Genomic DNA, 19,921 nt, shown 5'->3' on the forward strand with positions numbered 1-19,921 from the left:
CATTTTTTATAATCTATTTTGACCCATGTTATAACACGTTAGCTATTTCTATCCTATACCAAATGTGTTTTCTTGATTGTGTTGGGTACTTTATGGATATTTAAAATGGCACAGCAAGAGAAAGCGGTGATATTCAACAATGCCTTAACTTTATCTAAATAATGTAATCGCACTGAAAATGAAAACAAATGCGTACCAACACTATTTGAGCATATGAGTGAAAATAAAACAATATTAGTGGCAATACATTTTGAAAAATACTTCTTTTGACATATCAGACAGGAAGGCATTTGGCCTCAATATTGCAGAAAGAATATGAGAACATTGTTCTTTATGTGACTGAATAAAATGTAATGATACAGAAATAAATGGGAGCAATCATATAAACGACAGCAGTATGTTTATTTGTTTGCTTGCTTTTTACTTGTAAGACTATTATATTTTCAAATAAAACTGAAAAATACATCGTCGTCTACTTGCATCAATAGAGGAATATTGGTTGGTTCAGAATCAAGCTTAAGTTAAGTACACATTTTTTTCTCTATGAATTTACTGTTGATTTAACTCACACAATTTATAGATAAAATGTTCATTCCTACCTGAAGCTAACTTTGCAATCACACCTATTGCGTATGACTGACTCAATTTGACATCATCAAAACAAATTAGAGATATCTATGAATATGTCTTTTATTTAAGAAGTTGAGCAGTCTTCACATATTACAGATTGAATAGATGTCTACATATCAATGTGTGTGCCTTAATACACACTAATGTTTCATATGTAATCAGTTGTTCTTTTAATTTAACTCTGCTTGTCTCTGACAGAAGGTGAACCAGGTGTGACTCAAGAGCCTGAATGCAAGCAGTTTCAAAAAGGGTGTCAATTTCCAGAAACTCGAGATGGGATCAGATATCGGATAGGGTTCCACACACACCTGTTGTCTTTGCAATCTCTCTCTTTAATTGCATATCACATATTTATAAATCTTTATGTTGAACACAAAACAAAATGTTTGAAAATATGCTTGATGTTCCGCCATGACAACTTATCTTGAACTCTGACCAACAAACCCACTTGGAAGTAGCCTGTTGTATTTAACACATTTTTAAAATGTTCTAACATCCCAGATTCGTATACAGTAGTATGCATAATGCAACTCTGTGGCGAAACCGACCTCGCCACGTGTCCTTGGAGGGGGCTGATTGCCCGCCTCTTGCCTTTGGACTATGGACCAGACTTTATGGGAATGTGATACCCCAGATAGCCATACCATGGAGCCTATTCATATAATGAAAGACTATGGGAAAGACTTTAGCTCCATGGCAATTGTACTGTGTGAGTAGGATCTGCGCGCTATTCGGTAGTTTTGTGCGTGCAGATCCCAGCTATCTGGGGATAGGTGAAATGTCTGTGTGTTATGTGTAAATGTGACTTTATGTATTTTAAAGTGTTTTATGTCGTTTTGCAACCATGTGGTTAATGGAGTCTGCCTCTAGTCCTGGATAATTGGATTACTTCTCCAATTAACTCCAGGGCAGAAGGGAGGAAACCAGGGTGCATTGTGGGGATGTTTTTCTGCCAGCCAGAAAGGAACAAAATATACTTTTAGTAACTTTTGAACCCCTGGTCGGATTCATGCAATTTTTTAATATGTTGTTCCCCTGAATGGATTGATTGTGGATATGTATTTTTATGTGAATGTGATGTATGGTTTTAAAAGTTATGAAAGTTGTGTAAAAGTATATTTTACACTGTATGCATAATGGGATTATGTGTCACACTAAGGGGAGGGGATGTGTGGGAGGTAACATCTATGTCATTGGTTCTTTTATGCCTCCCCCTGGGTGTGGCCTGTATGTGTGAGTTGGAAATAAAAGCCAGGCTGGATGAGCCAGTCCAGAGTTCCTGTTTTACCCTCAAAGTGATGTGTCGTCTCATTATTGGGGGGAAGGATTTATTGCATGCTGTTCCAGTTGACTGCTAGGAGTACAAGCCTATTCGTATGGTTCCTATTCAATGGTCTACAGCATTCATATGCTTGGGAGAATTTAAAAGGTTTCTCGGATTCAGTGTTCGTGTGTCTCCAGTCGGGAGAATGGTGTTTGCAGTAGCTGCCTGTGCATCTGTAAAGGGGATTATCGCCTAAACTGGGTTTTACCCTCTTGTAAGTGAAACGGTCCGTTACAAACTCCCAATCATCTTGGCAAGAAGAAGACTGCTGTGCTTAATAACCTGCCAACAATTATTCCATTAAACTGTCAGGAGGAGAGGACTGATTTTTGAACACATGGTCAGACATTGTTAATTCCATCATTGGAGGCTAGTAAAATATAAGCAAGGTCAATGTCACAAGCTGAATTCTAACAAAATAAAGTATGGTTAATCCAAGTCAAAAGAGACAGTGAAATCTTAAATAAGACATTCTGGTTCAAAAGAACCTACAAAACTATGTATACTTCTCTGTCCAAAAGTGAAGTGTGCTAAAGAGTACTATTTGCAAACTATAAGATATGTGTTTTGTTGCAGTGTCAGTTGTTGGTCATTGTAAGGAAACCAAGTCTAGCCAAACCTCTTTCGGTAGTTTCCTCCCGAAATGCCAGAGTCTAATGTGGAGAGACCTCTGTTCGGTAGTTACAGGAAACGAAATCCATACGAAATACAAACAGCTTCACCAGATAATTCCCTTGGTGAAGCATACGAATTCCAAATAACAGTCAGAGTCCAGGATCAGGATACAAGTAGAACTAAGCTTTATTCACATACATGGCTTTTTATGCAGGTCCCCATGCAAGGGGACATCCCACAGAGAGGAGTAACATTTATCCAATCCTGTACAGTAAAAATATAAAACACACCCAACACAAACAGATAGTTCCCTCCCCTAGTCCTGGAGATAATCAGGTCTGATACAGTAACAACCTAATTATCTCCAGGCTGAAAAATCACTGTTTTCCCCAATTTCTGGAACACCCCTTTATACATGGGGTATCCCCACGATCTGGGTGACCAACATATCCAAATTTCACCCAGATCGGTTCAGGGGTTCGCAAAAACCATGGAAGTCCTTTGTGACCGGTTCACCGTGGGTGGGCTGCCCAAAATAGTTCCAGAGGTTCGTGTGGTTTTGCCGGTCACTTTAGAAAAAGGGGGAAAACGAATAAAAGTACCGAATGGATTCCCCTGGCTCCTAGCAGCGATTGTTCCCCTCATTTGTGTGCACATTTGTACCGAATAGCGCTCTTCTAGCTAATCGGTATCTATAGTTCCAGCGTTCGTATGATTGAGACCGGTGTTCGGGAAGTCGAGTGTCCGATTTTAGTTCCAGACACTCGACGACCAAGTCCCGCTGCCTTTGTTTGACGAAAAAAGATGGCCGCGTTTTTCTCTGCCACGTGGCGTTCGGCAGTACGAACGCTGACCGCACACGTAGAGGGTGAAAGTGATGCCGGCTTTAAAGTTAAGTGAGCCAGGGGTGGTCTTTGTTCGGCAGTCCCATCTGCCGATTGAAAATAAACAGAAAAAGCAAGAAACATGCCGAAATACCGGATAATAGAGTCATTTCTTCACAGTCCTGTTGTGGTCATACCTAATGTATATGTGCATTTTCATAAACTGTATTACCTAAGCCACTGACCACAGTTGCCAGTTCCCTTGCAAGCATCCAGATGAGATTTGCAAGAAACAATGTGGATGGCAATATCTCCAACCTGTAGCCGGCACTTTTGGAAATTGCCCATGCTGTTTGTTTGTTTCAGGCGAAGGGGGAGAATTATTACAAATCTCCTGCAGTAAAACTGAATAGGTCAATGAACAGGACGCAAGTAGCATTGAATGCAAGAAAAACGTAATGAACAAAAATGTCAGAACTGATAACAACAATTGACATGGAACAAAGTCCAGGGAAATCTGTCCCAGGTTCATACATCTCATATATGATGGAAGAAATTAAGGTATTTATGTTAATTTTAACCTGGATTATCTACTGGTTTGATCACGTATTACTGAGTAGGGTGAGTTGTGTTGAGCTCTGACTACCAGCAGTGGTGTATCCTGGTTTTGTACTGCCCTAGGCAGGACAAAACTCAGGTGCCCCCCCCGCCCCCAGCGCGCGCCCCCCCCATCCAACCCTTCCCCCTGCCCCACATTCGAAATACACACACACATTCACTGACAGAAACACATATTCACTAACAGACACTCACTCACTAACAGACACACACTCACTCACTAACAGACAAACACACACTCACTAACAGGCAAACACACTCACTAACAGACACACACACTAACAAACACACACACACACACACACACACTAACAGATGCACACTAACAGACACACACACACTAACAGACAGACAGACACACACACACACACACTAACAGACACACACACACACTAACAGACAGACATACACTAACAGACACACACTAACAGACACACACACTAACAGACAGACATACACTAACAGACACACTCTGACACACACACACTAATAGACAGACACACACTAACAGACACACACACCCTAACACACACACACACACACACACACTAACAGACACACTAATAGACAGACACACTAACAGACACAAACTAATAGACAGACACACACTAACAGACACACACACACTAACAGACACACACACACACACACTAGCAGACAAACACACTCAATCACATTAACACTCACATTTTTTTTTAATTTAACCCCCCAGCCTCCTTACCTTTAGGAATGCTGGGGGGGGTTCTCCCTCTCCCTGGGGCTGGCTGCTGGGCGGGCGCGTGAGCGGCGCTGGCGAGGGAGCACTTTCCCCTGAGCTGTCTGCACAGCTCCCTTGCGCGTTGCCTGCAGAGTGATACCGGGAGCTGGAATATGATGTCATATTCAGGCTCCCAGGCTCACTGTGGACGGCGCGCGAGGGAGCTGAGCAGACAGCTCAGGGGAAAGTGCTCCCTCGCCAGCGCCGCCCGCCTGCCCGCCCAGCAGCACAACCGGCATGTCGGTTAGCCGCAAGGCTAACAAGACATTTGCTCTGGGCATTTGGGGGCGGCTTTTTTTGCCGCCCCCTGGAAAATGCCGCCCAAGGCAAATGCCTTGTTTGCCTCGCGGCTAAAACGTCCCTGACTACCAGTCCTTGCTTCCCAAGTACAAAACTGATCTCACTGGCAAAAAGAAGAGTGAGATCTCCAGGAGACTGATATTGGCAATGCATGAACCCATGTATAAATATAAATATAAATGTATGTTAATCACTTAACCTCTGCTATTGTAACAAATACTTTGTCTTCCTACACACTGCAGAGAATCTAATGTGTTTCTCAGTGGAATGCAGCTAGTATCCTATAAGAAGTGACGTTTCAAAAATCTCACCGATTGCAGCTTATGGTAGAAATAAATACCTGCACAGAAAAAGGAAACAGAACTGTCATAGTGTTCTTTCATATCTCAACAAAAACAAAACATTTTATCCATTCTGGCACTCCCTTTGGAAAAATACACAGATTTCCCAAGTAATCTGTCTGTGACCTACTTTTCTCACAAATAAACTGAATGCAAAGGTTAAATTAAAAAACTGAGATCTGAAAATACATGATTACAGGGTGGAAATTTTTATTTTTTAAGATTTTTATTATGCTTAAATATGCTATGTTGTAGACATTACTGTGTAAAAGTAGGTATTATTTGAAATCATGAACGACATACAGTATCCTGAAGTCATGCGATTAGTAATTGGCTGTTGCTATTATTTTAAAAACAACTATAATTAAAATAATCCCCAGTGGCCGGTTTCTTGTAAAAACCTCTGTATGACTATCTTCCCTTGCAATCTTGTAATTGCGCCAAGCTATTCTTAATGCAGTGAGTTTCTATCAACACTTTGCAAGATATTTATTAAGGTGTTTTGTTCTAAAAAGTGGTTTAAATGGTTGCTGCTATGATATATTTTATTTTTATTCCCTTAGCTTTACTATATCTATGTATTTTGGACACCCCTCCTAAATAAATACTTGCATAAATGACCTGTGAAAATAACTTAAATTTACCTGGAATAAAATGGCTGGTCTGCACAAAAAGTACCTGATAGATGTTCTGTCTCACTTCCCTCAGAACAGCTTATAAATACTTTTACTTTTAAAGATTACACTGAATTTACTCAGGGCAAGTGTGCCTAATGATAATTGAAGAGGTCCCTTTTATCATTTAACTAGCCCAGGATAGCAGGATGGAATCCTGAATTTGCCAGAATCAGGAACGTTGGGAAGTATGTAACACTTGGCCCTCGTTAGCTAAAACTCCCTTCCAGTGGTGAGTAATATATTCAGCCTAATTCTCCTCTGCTGACATCACTCCCCCTTGATGGAGGGTGACCGATCTAAGTGAGAACAGGCTGAGGGGAGGACATGGCCGGCACAGTGGCCGAGTGTGCATGCTGCCATTGGATGCCTGTTGTCAGCATGCTGTACACACTATGAACACAGAACACCATTATTCAATCCAAAATCCTTGTTGCTGGAGTTACAACTCCGACAACAAAGGGGTTAAACTCTGTGTGTGCTGCATTTTGCTATGAAATGATACATATACAGAGTCTAGGCACAATGACCACTTTAAATCAATGAAGTGGTCATGGCTCCTGGACTGTACTCTTAAGCAGAAAGTGTGTAAAAAGGATTTTCCTTCACTGACACACAACTCATATCTGAGCATGTCTTTCTGAGATGAAAGACGTACTAGGCTTATATAGCAGTCCTCTCGTGACTGTACTTGGCCTGTGATTAAACAGTGTACTCTGTGTTTACATTAAACTGAGAATTACCCCAAAGCACTGACTTCACTCATTATGTAAATAGTTGGTGCTTAAAGTGGAGAACCATTGATGGATGACAAAGGAAGCTGGTTACCCACTTTGCTTAGCATGTTTCCGCAGGTGGGAAGTTAATGAGTTACTTATGAGCTCCTGGATTAGTGGGAAATGGAAGTAAGAACTAAGTTTGGTGCTGGATTTCCAATTATTTACGATTCTTGCTACTTCTTATTAATTAGCTAATTGAAAAGTAGAACAAGTACATCAAGGAAGGTGAATGCTACTAATATTGTTAGGATTGATTGCATAAGTTTATCTTTGTCTGGTACTCTTGGGGCACTAGAGGAAAAAAAGGAATTTAATAAAGTATGTGAAAGGCGAAAGTAGAAAAGTTCATAATGGTCAAAATTACAAATTATCTAGAGATGCACTGGTCCTATGGAACTCCCTTCCCTTCTCTCATTCAGTCTTCTTTCCTTTAAAAAATTCATTGAAAACTCACATCTTCATGAAAGCATATCAACTAAACTGTTAAAAGCTTTCCCTCCCGGCATACATGTGCAATTCGTTTGATACCGAATGTTCATTCTGATGAATTTCCTGCAATTCGGACATACGGATGCTTACGAATGTCCGAAGTGCTGAAGTGCTGAAGTTCAGTAGTTCCGAAGTGCCGAACCGAACCGAATGACATTGGTCCAAAATGCCAAAGTGCTTTGGATTTCTGAAAAGTGGAAAAACAAGAGAGAGGGAGGGAAAATAACATGAATGATGACAGGAATATTGACCAATAAGCTAATTCCTGGCACTGGGAGCACTATAGATGTGTAAGTGGTTCTGGTGGCAGTCCGGGCACTGGGAGCCCTATAGATGTGTAAGTGGTTGTGGAGGCAGTCCAGGCCCTATAGATGTGTAAGTGGTAGTGAAAGCAGTCCGGGCACTGGGAGCCCTATAGATGTGTAAGTGGATGTGGTGGCAGTCCGGGCACTGGTAGCCCTATAGATGTGTAAATGGTTGTGGTGGCAGTCCAGGCACTGCCACCACAACCACTTACACATCTATAGGGCTCCCAGGGCCCAGACTGGGCTATTCGTTTCATGCAATTCGGACATTCAGATGCTTACGACTGGCCGAAGTGCCGAATTGCCGAAGTTTGGTAGTTCGGAAGTGCTGAACCGAACCGAATGACATTGGTCCGAAATGCCAAAGTGCTTTGGATTTCTGAAAAGTGGAAAAACAAGAGAGAGGGAGGGAAAATTACATGAATGATGACAGCAATATTGACCAATAAGCTAATTCCTGGCACTGGGAGCACTATAGATGTGTAAGTGGTTGTGGAGGCAGTCCAGGCTCTATAGATGTGTAAGTGGTTGTGAAAGCAGTCCGGGCACTGGGAGCCCTATAGATGTGTAAGTGGATGTGGTGGCAGTCCGGACACTGGTAGCCCTATAGATGTGTAAATGGTTGTGGTGGCAGTCCAGGCACTGCCACCACAACCACTTACACATCTATAGGGCTCCCAGGGCCCAGACTGGGCTATTCGTTTCATGCAATTCGGACATTCAGATGCTTACGACTGGCCGAAGTGCCGAATTGCCGAAGTTTGGTAGTTCGGAAGTGCTGAACCGAACCGAATGCCGTTGTTCCAAATGGCCGAAGCAGACAATTTTTTTTACTTACCCGAATTTCAGAACCGAACCAAACAAAATTTTTTGCCCATGCACATCCCTACCTCCCGGCACCATACTTTTTCTCCTGCAACTGTCATAATAAAAAAAAAAAAAAAAAGAAACCCCCATTAAAAACTATTCTAGAAAAGCACTATTTTAGTGATTCTGTCCAAAAAACAAAAACTAAGCTGCTACATGGACTTTTCCTAAAGTCATCAAAACACTCAATGACCACATTCTTCAGGATTCATGGTTAAAGAAGCTGGTGGACTGATGGCTACATGCGTAGGTAAAGGCGAGATTACTTACCTGAACCTGTCCTCTGCAATTGCCGCCATCTTTCTTGTGCTGCCCCTCTTCAACTCCTGGTGACATCGCAGCTGGTGGACCTGTGGCCGCGAAGGGCAGATAAAGGTTAGATTAGTTACCTGAACTTGTCCTTTGCAGGCGCTGCCATCTTTCTTGCTCTGCTCCCCTTCATCTCCAGGAGCTGACGTCACTGCTGTATTCTTGCACATGAGCGAGAGTACAGCATTATGGTCTATTGGGGATCCCACATCCCATACATACAGCCAATTTCCTGCAGTCATCACTGGTGACGGCTGTCAGTATTGACTCTCAGACTCCGACCTGAGTCTAAGAAAGTCAGGCGGAGAAGAAATACAGAGACAATGTAGTTACAAATACAAAAACACAAGTCCTGCGCTCAAACTCCCACTACTCTTGGGCAGCAGCAATGACTATAGTACACATCAGCCCCAATACATACAGTAAAAACCAAAGAAAAAAGTTTCCTGCGCTCTTTCCCAAATCCCTATGTATATTTAAACATATGGAGGTTATTTAGTTACTACAAAAGCCATTAGAGGGAATGCCCACCTGCCACTTCAAGGCAAACTTCTTAGGTATTTTTGCCATTGGTGGCACTAACAGCCAGCAGGCAAATAGTTAAAAACTACATATTAGTAAAAGGAAAGTTACATGTCTCACCTATGCCCCCACTTGTCATGCTCTGAGTGGGGGCATATCTGCTAAACAGGACAGATAGAGGGGCTGGGGAGAGAGAGAATGATACACATGGAGGGGATGTGAGGGAATGGGACACCGGAAGTGGCTGGCGGTATGGAAATGGACACATGGAGGGGTTGGGGGAAGGAGGGAATTGGATACATGGAAGGCCTGGGAATGAGACACATTGAGGGACTAGGAGGAGAAATTGAGACACATGGAGGGGCTTGGGGGGGATTTAAAACACATGGAGTGACTTTAGGAGCAGGATATGAGACACATGAAGGGGCTTTGGGGGGAAATTAGACGCATGGAGGTACTTTGGGATGAGGAAATGAGACACATGGAGGGGCTGGGGGGCAGAACAAGACACATGGGGCAGCCTGGGCCTTGTGGTTTCTAGTTACAACTCTGCAGGTGGGGACTCTTATTTCAATTAACAGGGGGAATTAGTGCCGCCCCCCCCCCCCGACCCCCCCAGCCCTCTGCATGGTGAGCAGGTGGGGATTCTAAATAATAAAATGAGAATTACTAAATGATCCCCCCTATGGGTGGAAGTTGGGGACCCTAAAATTGATAACAGTTGTGACCAAATGTCCACCACAGTCTCCAATCCCCTAGCCAGCCCTCCACCACAATTTAAAAAAAAAAACGTCTCCATCACCCTAATAATAGTGAGAAGGCCAATAAAACTCTCCCTCTACTCTATCATTAAGTCAATGTTCTATTCAAGAACAAGAAGTTCCCTCTAGACCAATTTATTTTAGTTTAAACACTAACCTATTGTGAGGAACCATATCAAATGCCTTGGCAAAATCCAAGTAGATCTCATTCACTGCAACACCCTGATCTATATTTTCTACTTCTTCAATATATGAACCACATCTGCCTTCCTCCAATCCTCTGGTACAATTCCTGAAACGAAAAAACTTGACAGATTAAATACAGAGGTTCACTTATTTCCACACTCATGGGTGAGAACAATCAGGCCCCTGAGCTTTATTTACATTAGCTTTCTTTAGCTGCTGTAACACTTTGTCTTGAGTCATCCAATGACAATTTTTTTGTTTTTGCGGCAATCATTTGCATATCTCTTGCCATAGAATCCTCCTTAACATATACTGAGGAAAAAAATATTTAAAATGTCTGTTCCTGGTCTTCATTAACTAACACACCCATCTCTGTTTCCTAAAATTTTTTTAATTGTATTATTTTTTTATAATTGAAGTACTTTAAAAAAAATTTGAGGTTGATTATGCTCTTTTTAGCTATTAATCTTTCATTTTCACGTTTAGCCACTCTAATTGCCTATTTGCAAGCCCTGTTTCTTGTTAAAAATGTTGCTGTGATAAAGGGATTTACTATTCAGTAACTTCTGTTTTTTTTTTCATTTCTTTATTTTAGTTGTGCATAGATTATACAGATATGCTTGCATTGACACAACAGCTGGTGCAGGCTTTCCAGGAGACATAGAAAAACAGCTGTATGGCATACGAAAACACTGCACATTTTTATAAATTAATATAGAATTATAGAAACAAGTTATGTCTAGAGTGGCTATGATGCTTGATGCTGCAGCAGAGTAGTACCAATATTAGACACTATGGGACTATAGCTGATAAATTGAGCTTGAGTGTGAACACAAGATAATAGACAGGAACGTTTAGGAGCTAAATTATTCTTGAAGTATAAAGTAGTGTATTATCTGTAGCAAGAGGACCCATGTTATGGTCTGAATGTGCCTGACAGGGGAAAAGTGCATCAGTTATATGAGTAAAACAAAGAAAAAGAGAGAACAATAAATGCAATACTATTTAAAACAGTTTAAAATAATAAAACTTAGTCAGTCATGTTGTCGGAAAGCATTTCATGTGGCTGCCCCCAGCCTCTCACCGTTATGTGGTGTGAATGGGACAGTCCTTACAGGAACCCACATATGTAAAGTAGAGTGTTCTGCTGTAGCTGAAGGCTGTGGGAAAAGTCCCAGTGATTGCCGAAATGGAGCGACTTCCGTCAGGAAGATAAGTTTCACCATGATGCTGTTTTTGACCAACGTCATATTCCACACTGGCAGTATGCAGCCGGCTAGTTACCAGGCTGAAGGACCGTCTCCATTGCAATGTGCTCCTTGTTAAGTCCTGAAAGGGTTTTGCACCGTCTGAACCGCACTAAATCCACATCAGGTGCGAACATTTGCCTCATCTCCAACATTATATTGTGAATATCCTCTTTGCTAGCGAGGTTCAGTGGGGATTGACAATGGTGATGTGGGTTCTGGTGGTGTCTCCGGTGGTAAGTTGGAGCATGTAGAGCAGGCCTCTGGGTCTGGAGTAATTGATACTCTCTGGGATGTGGTGCGTTGTAATAAGTCATGGATATCTTTATTCCATCTGGCTTGTGGTTTCTGGGAACGATGGGCCATTGTGTCAGTGCTGCTTAGTTGGCTTGTGGCAGGCAACTGGGATGGGCCCAGAGCCTCCAGGGTAGGTGCCAAATCAAGAGTGAAGGCCTTAGCAGGCAGAATGGCAAGGTAGGCCCCTGAACATTGGGTATATAAGAAAGGCATGTGCTGGTAAACAGCTCCGGTGGGGAGATAAGGTAGGAAGTCTGACACCCAGATGGTTTACCAAAACCACGATTATTAATGGATTAATCGCCAGACTGCAGGAGCTCATGAAAATTGTGTCCAAGCTGTTCGAGTGTCAGGCTCCACCCCCAATAACTTCTATTAATGTATAATCGATTAAAGAATAGTCTATGTATTTTCCAGTACATGAAGTGAGATGTGGTTATTGTCCCACAATATCCAAACATTATTGTACTTAACATCGTTTTTTGTTTTTGGTATAGTGCATATGGTCTGATTTTCCCTACCAAGATAATTACATGCTAGGTGTGAACAACTCACCAAATTCCATGCTTCTATTCTCTTAAAAATGTGTTGTCTCCCTTTCCAGTCATTTTTGTGTGCTCTGTACGGTGCTTTTGTTAGTGTTATTTATTTGCAGTCACTTAAATTAGACCTTTGCCACTCAAACCATTGTTAGCTTGTCGTTTTCTTCTTTTTTCTTGCACTTACAAGGATGCAGGAGAGGCAATGGAGCATCAGTGTTTATCCCACGCCTTCTAACTAGACAGGACACAATGTACTTATTAATATAAAAGCTCATGTTTCTTGATTTGTAAGTTAACCTGCTAATCTTTAAGTCAGAAGATAAATGTTTTTGTCATGAAACAAGTGTGTCTGAGCTAAAGGAATTTCCCCAGTATTCTTAGGGGATTGAACTAGACAAGCGTCAAGAGATCTATCAGTGGAAAAAAAAACACATTGAATTTTGGAAATCTCAGCATGTGCCAACAAAGCAATCTTCCAGAGTCTCGCGATCTCCCATATATATCAGTACACATAGTGATTGCTTCTGTTTAATTTTTTGGGGAGATTTCAACCTAGTATTGTTGTTGTCCAGCCAAATTCTCTGTTTGTAAACCAAGAAGATGACATTGTTATAGTGCGGCTTCTGTATTGCTTTTTGGCAAAAGGCAAAGCAGCAGTTGGGTGGCCTCTTACAAAAATAAAACAGATAAAAAAAAACATATCTTGTTTCCATCAATACAGAATTCACTTACAGGTAGATTCTTTCTTATGAAAATAAATTGATGAGTCCCATAACTTGCGTGAATGAGTAACAAAGCAAAATAAAAATATCTAGTAAACTTATAAAGATGAGCAATAAACTATTAATCTAGCATGATAACTCTCCAAAGTTCATTTGTTATTGTATAGTGTTTGTGCGCTAGACTCATAAACCATCTTTTGTTGTAATATACATGTCCTTTAGAATGATATGAGAGATGAAGTAGTGTTTGCCACTGATGTGAAAACACTTCAGATGATGATGTATCGGTACATCAAAACCCATAATGTTGCTCTAACAAACTGAAGATCTAAAGCCCCATCTTTTGTCTCGTTAATGTGCCATGTTTCACAGAAGATGTAAGCAGTGGTCCTTCCAATGATGGCATATCTGCCGTGCTTGAGTGTGCATACTTTTGAAATTGGAGAATCCAAGCTACTATGTTGTCTAATAATGAGACGGGAATCTATGAACTGGGGAGCATAGCTTTTTCTTACTTGCTCATGACATAGCCACTGTCGTTATTCGGCAGGTGTTAGTTTGAATTACCTTTAATAAGACTCGGACACCAGTTATTCTGTTGGAGTATAACGTCCACAGCTTTTATTAAATCTTAAACAAATTAACAAATTTAGGGTCATTGTCATTTCTGAGATTTCGTTACTATCCCCCCATACAATACCCCTGACAATGACCCTAGCACTTAAACAATAAATAACATTTCAATAACATTTAACTTATAACACACGGCCTACCAAAGAGGCCCCAACCAAACGTTACTGTAGGGGTGTACCCAGACACCCCTACCCCCTAGGTTCGTAGCCACCGAAGAGCTTGAACCTACCAACACTCTTATCCACCTGGCCTACTCCGGCCTAGGCCTTGGCCTATCCACTTCCAATTCCAGCCAACTTCCGACTTTACCATGCCCTGTTCCGCCATAGCACATGCCTTGACCCCTTAAGGACATGCGCGACCCCCACTACACAAAAACAGGGCCCTATCAATACCTTCTTGAAAGCCCAGGTTCAGTATGTCAATCCCTACATCTGACAAATGAACCCCGTCCCTCCTGAAATAACCGGGCAACATGCCCTCCAACTCCTTGTGCCGGACAACTACACCCCCCAAACGCCTAATAAATGCTGACATCGCCCTATTCACCTTGCCCCTGCAGCGGGCTACCGCAGCCAGGTCCCTAGCGTGCCTCCACGCAAATCGGGGAACCATCTCCGACCACACCACTACAATGCCAGGGACCAGCCCCACCAGCCGATCCATGTCCCTCTTCATCCGCCTCACTAACTCCCTCTGAGGGACGAGCCCTAAATCGTTCCCCCCGCCATGCAACACTACCACATCAGGCTTTGCTCCCCCATACAATTTCCTGAACAAAACACTGCTCAAACCTTGCCAGTTAAATCCCCTAAAACCAAACCATGAGATCGCCACCCGCTCCCGAGGAAAGCCCAGCTGTGTTCCGCTCCTTCTAGCTGCAGCTCTCTTCTGTGCCCAATACACAAACGAATGGGCGATCATCCACACTGTCCAACCTGAAACGAAACAAAAGTTAGTACCTCGTCCTCCAACTCACAGTCCCGTTACCAACCCCTCACCACTCAGTTTATTTTCATGCACTTTTTTTTTTTTTCTTTTTTCTTTTTTAAGTTTCATTTCACACCAACCTGTCGGGTCTCACATACGATCGGAAACGCAAGGATTCCCATCTACCAATCCTTTTAATCCTATCGTCACCCAAACCCAACCTCGCCGCCTCCGTGGCGGCCACCCAATACGAAACGAATGAGTACCGAACTGCATGGGCTCCAGGCCCAACCTCCCCAGACCTATCCGGAAGACCCTGGTAAACTGGAAACGTGACAACGCCGACCCGTCAGCGTGTATGAAAAAACAGCCCTTACCCTCTGGTCGGAGCGCCAAATAACTCGCTCCCCGTAGCACCGGGCACACCTTGGTCCCTGGCAACCCATACAGGACCACCGTGCAACCCTTTCCAAAAACATCAGTTTTTGACCTGCACAGTCTGATACTCACCCTGTCAGCGTAGATCACCACGTCTTCTTGTTGCAGACCCCCAACCCCTGCCTTGTTCCCACTCACCAGTTCACTGACCCGAAAAGCCCCAAAAAAGGCCCACACAAATGCACCTGCGAATAATTCAACCTCAAATGGCGAGCGGCATATCGAGGGCAGCAGCTCCACCAAACCTTGAAGTATCCCAAAGGACACCGGCCGCCTCGAGTCAGCCGTTTTCTTCACTCTCCTGAAGCCCTTGATAGCCTGCCGAACCAAGAAATGTTTAGTAACATCTTCCCATCCATTGAACTTAAATAAAAACGCCAGGGCCGACATGTGTCTGTCGACCATGGCCGGAGAGCCCTGCTTAACGAATAACTGGCAAAGAATCCACAACAAAACATCCAGTCTCCACAGAAAGCTCCCCCCCTACCTGATTCACCGTCTCCTCCCACACCTTCCAGACCTTAACATATGCCGACCAGGTGCTTGGCGCCAGCGACTTCCTTATGCACTCCCCAAACAGGCCATCCCGAGTTGCCACATTTCGACTGGGCACGCCCGCCCCACCTTCGTTGCACCAGGAGCACCAGGAGCAGGAGACGAGATAGAGCGTCAGCCACCACATTCTTACACCCTGGAATGTGCCTAGCCTTGAACACAATGTTAGATGACATACAAAGCAAAACCAACCGCCGCAACAAACGCACCACCGGTGGCGAGCTAGCAGACAGGCTATTAATCGCCTGCACTACTGACATGTTGTCTGAATGAAAGGTGACCCTTTTGTTGGCCAGTTCCCCTCCCCAGAGCGATACCGCGACCACCACGGGAAACAGTTCCAGAAACGCCAGGTTTCTGATAAGTGGGGATGACAACCACACGTCTGGCCACCCCTCCGCGCACCATTCCCCGGCCAAATAAGCATCAAAACCAATACTGCCCGACGCATCAGTAAACAACCCTATAGCCTCAGACGACACAGACGGCTCCCTAAAAAACACCGTCCCATTAAAGTTGCACAAGAAATGTTCCCACACCTCTAGGTCCTCTCTCATGTCGGCAGACACCCTAATATAGTGAGACGGCCGCCGCGCCCCACTTGTTGCCTGAGCTAACCTCCTACAGAATATCCTCCCCATAGGAATGACCCTGCATGCAAAGTTAAGGCTCCCTAGAAGTGATTGCAGACCCCGCAACGTAACCTTCCTTGCCCCTGCGGCCGTGCCTACCACGTGTCGCAAAGTCTGCAGCTTATCTACCGGCAACCTGCACTCCCCGGCACACGAGTCAATTTCCAGACCCAAAAAACAAATGCACGTAGTGGGGCCCACCGTCTTATCAGCAGCTAAAGGCACCCCGAAGGAGTGCGCCACCCACTGCAGAATCCCCAACAGCTGACCGCACCTACCCGAATTTCGAGGGCCGACACACAAAAAATCATCAAGATAGTGCACCACTGATCCCCCCGCCGACTCTTTGCGCACCACCCATTCCAAGAACGTGCTAAACTTCTCGAAATAGGCACATGACACAGAGCAACCCATAGGCAAGCACAAATCTTCAAAGAACCCGCCCTCGAAATGACAACCTAAGAGGTGATGACACTCCGGATGAATGGGGAGCAGCCGAAACGCTGCCTCGACATCCACCTTCGCCATTAACGCCCCCCGACCTGCTCTCCGTACCAGCTCGACGGCTTTGTCGAATGATGTGTAGGAGACCGAGCACAGGTCCTCGTCAATGTCATCATTTACCGAACCCCCTTTTGGGTGCGACAAATGATGAATCATACGGAATTTACCCGGTTCTTTCTTGGGAACCACACCCAAAGGGGATATCTGCAGATCCGCCAATGGCGGGGCCGCAAACGGACCCGCCATCCTTCCCAAGGAGACTTCCTTCAACAACTTTTCCCCCACCACCCCCGGGTGTTCCTGTACTGACTTAAGATTTGCGCTTACCCCACTCGGACCTTTAGCTTTGAAGGGGATCCTGAAGCCCTCGGTGAAACCGTTCCACAAAAACTCCGCATCGTGCTGACTATCGTATTGCCTTAGCCATGGCAACATCGCGCTGACTTTCACTGGGGACCGCCCCAGCGGTAGTCGCTGTAGCAGCTGATCCTGACGTACCTCCACCTGTGCTACTCTTTCCTTTCTTAAAGCATCGATTGACCCCGTGGCTCCCGCCGCAACCCGAACACTCGTGTCTAAACCTACACGAAGCCCCCCACTTACACTGGCCTTCGTTATACGCCCAGCAAAAAACTTTTTTTGGACCCGCCGACACAGCGCTTCCAGAGGCCGTGCCGGCTGTCCCTGGAAAAGGAGCAGATTTCTGCGCCATCATCAGCCGCATCCATAGCGGCAAGTCCGTCTGGTCCCACCGCATGGAAGCATTCGCTGCCAGCCTCTGACGAAACTGCTCGTCGTACTTCCACCACGCCAGCCCCCCATAAGTCCAGTACGCATCCCCTATCCCGTCGAGATAGCAAAATAGCTGAGAGCAGCGATCCGGACTGCCAAAATGCAAAATGCCCTCAGCCAATTCCCAAAAGTTTTTGGGATCTTCCTATACTTACGCCTCTTTTCTTCCTCCTCCTTCTTGGCGTCTTTTTTGTCCTCTTCCTTGAGGTCTAAGAACTCCTCCAGGGGGAGCAGGGAAAAGATTTCTACGAACTCACCCTTCCATATCTTTTCTTTCACCTCCACTTTCAAATGACAACCCAGGGGCCCCGCGAAGGACACGTGCACGTTTTGCCGTGCGGCCTCCGAAATGTCCCCGAACCCCGCTGCCTGCTCCGACACCCCTTCGGTCGATTCTATAAGCGGAGGCGCGTCACCCGCGTCACCACTAACAACCCCTCCCGATATCGAACCCCTACTAGCAATTACCTTACCTTGGTCCCCGTCTGCAGCCCATACTCTACCAAACTGCTGAGACTCCCTACCTTCTTCCCACGTGTCCAATAAAGATTTCAAACAGCCTATGAGTGTTCCTGGGTGTAATGCAGAGTTCAACTCACCGCTGTTGCCCCCGGCCGCCTCAGGCCCAGGGGATGCCGTCCTTCCTCCAGCCCTGTCAGGCCCCGGAGCTTCCGTGAATCGCCGACTCCTGATCTCCTGGTCTCTCCTCGGAACCGCAGGCGTGTGACTCCGCGACCTGTAAGGAGAAGACAACCTGGGCAGTCTGCTCGATCGGTCCCCTGCCCGCCTATTCTCCCTACGCCCTTCTCCATTGTCCCAATACCGGCTCTTCCTCGCCGCCCTACTGTCCCCGCTGACAGATCTCCGCCTCCGTTCCCGGCCACTCCTGTCAGAAGAACCGGATGCACTCAGCCGACTACTCCCCCTCCAATTCTTGGAAACTGACCTCCGCTGCCTAACTCCGCAACCGGATCTGGAGTCGCCTCGCCTGTCCCGCGACGGGCTCCTCCCTCTGCTCATCTGACCTCTGTCCATACACCTGCTCCTGCTGTGCCTGGCGCTAACGCTGCACCGCTCTTCACTCCTTCCCCTCCAAGCGCTAGCCCTTCTATTCGCACCCCCCTGGGAGCTGCCTGACGGGCCCTCACGCTCCTCTCCGCCTTGCCTGCTTCCGCCCGCCGCCGTGGTCCCTCGCCCTTCCCCGCCCGGCCGGCCACTACACGTCGTCTCCTGTCCTCTGCTGACCACCACCGACTGACTACCAGTAGCATCCCTGGCTGTTGCCGCATTTTTCAAATTGTGGCTGACCCTGCTGCGCCCATTCTCTCCTCCCTCCGCCATGCTCCCCGACCTGGCCCTCGGTAAGGCCGCCCTCTGTATACCGCTGTCCAGATCCCCCTGGTCCTGTGGCGGGACCGCTAGATAAGAGCCAGCAGCAAGACTCTCGCCCTGACTCCCCGAGCCCCCCCTGGTGCTCGACTCACCGAATCCAGACAATCCGGCCTCCCTGGCCTCCTGGCCGCTTCCCGACCCGATCATTTGCACCGCTGTCCTGGACATCGGCTCCTCTCCCGCCTTCCCGCCAGCCGCAGATCCGCGGGGCGCCATCTTCCCACGTGCTCCTTTACTTGCGGCCTTCCTCGCCTGGCCAGCCGTTCCAGTGACCGGCGCCGCCCTCCCCGACAAACCGCTGCCGGAACCAGTCGCCCTCACCCTGTCATCGACCGATGGGCTCCTCCGACGACGAGTTGCGGGTGCCAAACCCGGGCTTAGGCGCTGAGGCGGCCTTGTCCTCCGTGTAGGCCTCCGCTCCGACTCCTGGGATGTTGCAGCAGCGCCGAGCTGCTGATGAAGCCACGCCATGCCTCGGTCTCTGACAGCCGCTCGGACTCCCTCCAGGATCTCTTCCAACGACGCCATACCTGCAGAAACGAGAAAAAAGAAGAATCCCACAGACCTGACAAAGAACAGGTGAGTGAAATTCTGTTAAAATGGCTCCTCTCTAAGATGGCCGCTATTTAACTTGCTCTTAGACCACCCCCACGCTGCATTACCCTAAGCCCACCCCCAAATCTTTACCCTGCCCACTCTCTGGCCCTGTCAAGGCCCACTCCCCCTCTGCGTTGCTCCGTGGGCTTCATTCTTGTGCACTCTACTGTACAACAACAATTAAAGGGATATTATGTCCTCTCTCCACTACCACAGTGTCTAATAAAGTGAAAACAGAGCAATTCAGAACAAAGCTGTCTGGGAAGGGGCTATTTTCAACTATACTCTTCTCAGTTCCATCCGGGGTAAAACGGAAAGAAGAATGGCTCATCAGTAACC

The sequence above is a fragment of the Pelobates fuscus genome, chromosome 9, assembly GCF_036172605.1.
Source record: "Pelobates fuscus isolate aPelFus1 chromosome 9, aPelFus1.pri, whole genome shotgun sequence".
In the NCBI taxonomy this organism is placed as follows: domain Eukaryota; kingdom Metazoa; phylum Chordata; class Amphibia; order Anura; family Pelobatidae; genus Pelobates; species Pelobates fuscus.